Source organism: Schistocerca gregaria, chromosome 5 (genome assembly GCF_023897955.1).
Source record: "Schistocerca gregaria isolate iqSchGreg1 chromosome 5, iqSchGreg1.2, whole genome shotgun sequence".
Taxonomy (NCBI): domain Eukaryota; kingdom Metazoa; phylum Arthropoda; class Insecta; order Orthoptera; family Acrididae; genus Schistocerca; species Schistocerca gregaria.
Genome location: NC_064924.1, coordinates 667,940,122 through 667,946,121, shown reverse-complemented (window position 1 = coordinate 667,946,121; position 6,000 = coordinate 667,940,122).

Here is a 6,000-nt window from a genome sequence, read left to right as displayed (position 1 = left end):
GTTCTTTTTCATCAGAGGATTCCACACCACTCATCAGTACACCAAAAGAGGACAGAAAAGGGTAGTGTGAGCAATCTCTGTAGTAGGTCTGATGCCTTTTCTAATTGGTCTGACAGTAAATCGCAGTCTTTGGCTCACCTTCCCCACAACATTCTCTATGTGTTCTTTCCCATTTAAGTTATTCGTAATTGTAATTCTCAGGTACTTAATTGAATTTACGATCTTTATATGTGATTGATTCATCGTGTAATCGAAGATTAAAGAATTCCTTTTAGCACTGCTATCGGTGACCTTATACTTTTCATTATTTAGGGTCAATTTCCGAGTTTTGCACCATGCAGATAGCTTTTATAAATCGTTTTGCAATTTGTTTTGAGCTTCTGATGACATGACTAGACGAAAGTTCGTTGTAAAACGTACCAGCAAAATTGAAAAGACTGATAGAGGAACAATTGAACCAAGTGCTGGTCATTGTTAGGGGAAGAAGCAACAATCATTACACTTACAACTTTAGATTTATTACAAAGCAAATTGAGGATCAATTTTAAAGATAAAATAATTAGAGCACAACTGCTGGCCCGTGAGAGCTAGCTTTCCGTATCTGCTGATCATATGAATGTGTGTGATGGCTGCATGTTACTTCACGGCTAGATCCAATGTTTCTGCTGTTGGCTGTGATGGTTTTAGTCGATTTTGAAATAGAGCTTGTGAGTCCAAGTTGACTATTCGTCCATTTTAGGTGTTGTTCCGACTAATGTCCTCTCGCTATAACTACCGAAACTTTGATGTCACAGCGTTTCAGCTCAAACTGCAGTGGCGCCAACACATGCCACGTAGTCGGCGCTTTACGGAGTCCATTTTCATTGAGGCAGCTCATTCCTCCTTAAGAGCCGGAACCAGAGAAGATAGTGATGTTGGCCCCTGGAGTGTGGAGCAAAGAAGAGATCTTAACTTATACCAAAGATGTTCCACTGGGCTAAGGTGGGAGTAGCTCAATTTCAGTAGTGTTATTGTCTGTTTCTTTACAGATGTTGCTTTATGACTACAGTGTCATGTTTATACAATTATCTCCTCTGTACATTCCTCTGTCGTGCGCAGTACACATTGCTGTAAAATGCGTTCAGATCGTTTCGCATTTAGCGCCTTCTTAAACGCAAAAGGGGACCACACCCTAACCAGGAAAAACATGCCCATCCCGTAATACCGTCTCCTTCGTTGGCATTAGATGTGATGAGATGTGATGCTCTCTAGGCATTCACCAAACCCCAATCCTTCCAGAGGATTGGCACAGAGTGTGGCGTGATTCATAACTGCAGATAACTCCTTTCCAGTCGTCCACTCTCCGGTGGCGATGCTCTTTAGTCAATCTCGAGCATCGCTTAGCACTGGTCACAGAGTTGTGTGGCATCTCAGGAGGTGCTCAACAACTGTAACCATTCTTTTTAATTTCCTGTGCATAGCCATTGTGCTATCTCGACTGTTGGTAGCAGATACAAACTGACGAATCATTCCTTTCGCATTTCCTGCAGCTACGTGAATTTTTACAACGACTCTCCGCAATGCTAGAATGTCCCTGTCTGTCAGTATATGAGGTCGTTCTGATCTATTGTTGTTCCTTCCCGTGTCATTTCTACAACTATGGTTTACTGTCAAAATTCCTGGAGCTTACGTTCCTAGAAGAGACAAAAATCTACTGTTTCCTCCTTGGTTTATCTCGTGCAGGGTCAAATCAGCGAGATTCGAGCTCACTCAGAAGCTTACCAAAGGTTATTCTTCCTCAGGTCATCTGCGACTGGAACAGGAAAAGTGTAGAAGCGATAGCCGTCCACAAAGTATCCTCTGCCGTGCACCGTAAGATGATATGTGAAGGGTAGATGTAGATTTAGTGTGTTAACTGTCTGTTCTTACCTTTTTTCTCAGACGGCAACGCATCCCCAGCTAGAATCTCGTTTAATGACTACCGTTAATAACGTCCGCTATCTGAAACGCTACCTCCACCCACTTCCGCACATCTCTACGTTTTTGGGTTACGGCGAAGAATTATAACGACTTTCTCTTGAAATAAGGCAGTGTTTCAATAAGATACCACTAAAAGTATCCTTAACGTAACGGTAAACGGGATAGAGTTAGTAAGAGAACGTTTTTAAAAATAATGAACTAATAATTATTAATGTCCTTCACATTTAGAACACACGGCTGAAAGCCACCCAGTAACGATTTACGGAGAATGAGATAGCTTCTCCAGTGTTTAAGCAAAAGGGAAAAGAAAGTCAACGACTTTAGATTATATTTTTTGAAAAAAAAAGGAATGCTTATAGATGCCAAAAGATTTGATGCCACTTCACCGGATGTTGATACGAGGTATGATCAAAGATTATCGGGAATTTTTTTCTTAAGGAATCTTTATTTATTCATCAACAACAGCTTTGTCCTCTTCAAAATAATCCGTGTCAGATATAACACAAATGTGCCAGTGCTTTTTCCAATCTTGGAAGCAATGCGGAAACTTTCTTTTCATTATGGTGTTCATCTCTTTCAGTAATTCTGTTTCTATCTCAACAGTGGTGCCAAACGACATCATTTCATGGTTCTCTTCAGCCCCGGAAATAGAAAAAAGTCGCAGAGGGACATTTCCGGCTAGAACGGTGGCTGCTGCAACATAAAGGCACTTTTTTTTTTTGCATTATCGTGATGCAATTTCCGTGAGTAGCTTTGTCACAGTTGTGTTCGGATTGATTCACGCAAACGATGCACAACTTCCAGAAAGCACTCCTTACTGACCATACGTTCACAAGGCAGGATCTCTTGATAAGCTATCCCATTACAATCGAGGAAAACAGTGAGAGGAACCTTCACATGTGATTGGACTTACCGAATTTTCGTCGCTCTTGGATCTTCAGGCAGTTTCTATTGGAACAATTGGACCTTGGTTTCGACATCATACACAAATACCCATGTTTCATCTCCTTTTATAACTTTCATTAGATGTTCTGGATCGTTGTCGACTTCATTCAATAATTCCTGAGCGATATCTAGGAGATGTCGTTTTTGGTCGAAATTCAACAAATTCGGAACAGACTTTGCTGCCACATGTTTCATGCCCAAAAAATCGGAATAAACTGCTTGGCATGAGCCAAAGGATATTCCGACGTAATAAAAAACGTCTATGATAATGATTCGGTGATTTTCCCAACGATTTTCTTCACTTCTTCCACTGTGTCGTCAATAATTGATGTACTAGTGCGTCCAGGATGGTCGTCGTCTTTAACGTCTTCTCGACCCTCTTTGAAACGTTTATATCACTCGTAAACTCTAGCCTTACTCGCCAAAATCTGCACTCAGTATTTCGAATGCGATGTTGCACTTTATTCTGTTTTTGAAGAAAAATTTAATTCGGCTTCTGTGATCCATCTTTTTCGAAAACAAAAATTCGCCGAACACTAGAAAATACATATAATCTTTTGGATTGTCAGCAATAAACTTGAGATTCAAAACAGCTGAAAATGTAAACACACATCCGTAATATGTAAAGATATTAAAGACAAAAAAATTGAAAATCGGGTGTATAAAGCCCATGAAATTAATAAGCTCCCGTTTTTTTTAATCACACCTCGTAATATATTAAACAAGTTTCCCTGCTTCCTCACGCGGCTGAGAGGACCCGATTTCTAATCTTTCTACTACAGACAAATGTGAGATAGTAAGAAACTGACTTATTTGTGTAATGTAGACACAGGACCACTGCTTGAGTAGCCGGCGGTTAGAACAACGAGACCACGGAGGCTTTCGCTTATTTCTGATGGAGTTGCTTGATACACGGAAGGATGTATGCAGACTGTTCGAAAAACATTTTCACAGTAGCGAAACTGTGTGGTTACGGTGACGGTAGCAGGGCCTGACAATGCTGCGTTTCCAATTTCCCCCTTTCTGGGACTGACGTGCGCTTCTTTGTTCCAGGTGAGTTGCGTATTGTCGCAGTGCCAGGATGAGCGTGTTCTGAGTGGCGTGCGTTTCCTAGCAACGGCAGTCTGCGCAGTCGCTGTTGGTGCCAGAATCACACCGAACGCGCGGTCCAGCGATTCTCCATCACAGGTCAGTAATCGTCACTTTGATACATACGTACCGAATCTATTGATATTATCATTGCGAACACTAAAACTAGTTGTAATGTTAAACACAGTTTCGATTATACGAAAATGGGATTCCTGTCGGTCCACCCAAGTTAGGGATCTAAATGACAAGTTATACCACATGCGTCTAGTAGAGTTTTACATCAATTGTAACTACGTTTTTCAAAACGAATCTGGAATTATTTGCTCAGTTTATGAGGTTTGTTCTGTTTAGTATAGGATATTAATATTGGGTGGACTGGAAAGAAGAATGTATAGGCTGTAATTAAGAACCCAGAAATGTATTGTTCCGCCACATAGCTTAAGATTTCCTAAAATACATCCTAATGGTGTTAATTTCAAGAAGCGTGCGACAGCATCCACATTCTGTGAGTGTGTGTGTGTGTGTGTGTGGTAGCGGTAGTGGTGGTGGTGGCAGGGGGGAGGGGGGTTAGGGCTGCTTAACGGTGAGGGTGTCAGCCCCCTTAAGAGGATTAGTAAAACGAGATGGTAAAGCCGTGGAAAATGCTTTAAAGGGCTACAAGGCACTATGAAATAAAAGTGAATTCTCTCTCTTTCAGTCTCACCAACAGGCACCTCTGCAATCATACTGTCTCATGTCCCGTAAGACAGGCTGGCAGCGGTGGTCTAGAGGTTCTAGGCGCTCAGTCCGGAACCGCGCGACTGCTACGATCGCAGGTTCGAATCCTGCTTCGGGCATGGATGTGTGTGATGTCCTTAGGTTAGTTAGGTTTAAGTAGTTCTAAGTTCTGAGGTACTGATGACCACAGATGTTAAGTCCCATAATGCTCAGAGCCATTTGAACCATTTGAACCGTAAGACAGGATAAAAATGTTCAGGAGATCGAAAAGTGTCTACGAAAGGCACGTTGTACAAGAAGAAAGCTAATATAATTACATAGGGATATATTGCTAGCACATCTCTTACCATAAAAAAAGCATGGAATAGCCTACCATCAACATAACACAATTAAAACTTCTCCCTAAAATTTTAGGGAACAAGTCGGACACATCATCAAACCATAAAATACGTACCATTCCCATCCCTGTCAGTTAAAATGGATAGTAAATCGGTAGGTAAATTAGCTGCTGCCCTTTTATATGAACATAAAACACAGTAAACTAAAATGTGGTGCACTGTGATTCGTACACCACAAGCACCACACGCTGGAGTACGAGCATTCTCCCGTCATAGCGAGAAGCCATGTGTCAGAGGACTACGTCCTATCCGGTGACGAGTGATAAGAACCTCATACTGTATGCGTGCCTGAAAGGAGGTACGCCATGGGAACTTGGAAGCAGATATACGGAACTAGGTCTTTCTATAGAGAATAACATGCAGCAAAATTAATGTGTTTCATGGTCACTCATTATCTTTTTATGATTATATATGCAGTGTATTTCAGAAGTGATGGTCAATATTGTGGGGTGTATCAGGAATCATGATTCGAAAAACAAGAGTCAAGTAAACATGGGATCTAAAACGCATACCTTAATAGCTATGAGCAATTCTTGATCGTCGTTAATGTGAAACAAGTCTCTTCTATTGAAATGTCTTCGCTTTCCATGTTTCAGGAAGTGGTAGTACGGATCAAAACAAGAAAAAATCCTAGTAAACATGTGCTCTAAAGTGCATACCATAAGACCATTCTTTACTTTGAAACCCCATCTCTTCTGATGAGGAAGTGCTCATAACTTTTAAGGTATGTATTTTAGAGCACCTATTAGCTGGACATTCTATCCTTGTTTTTGTCCATACTACACCACTTCCCAAAATATGGAAAGAAAAGAACTTGCAATAGAAGAAATCTCTTTCACAGTATCGAAAATCAAGAATTGCTCGTAGCTCTTAACGTTTGCGTTTTAGAACC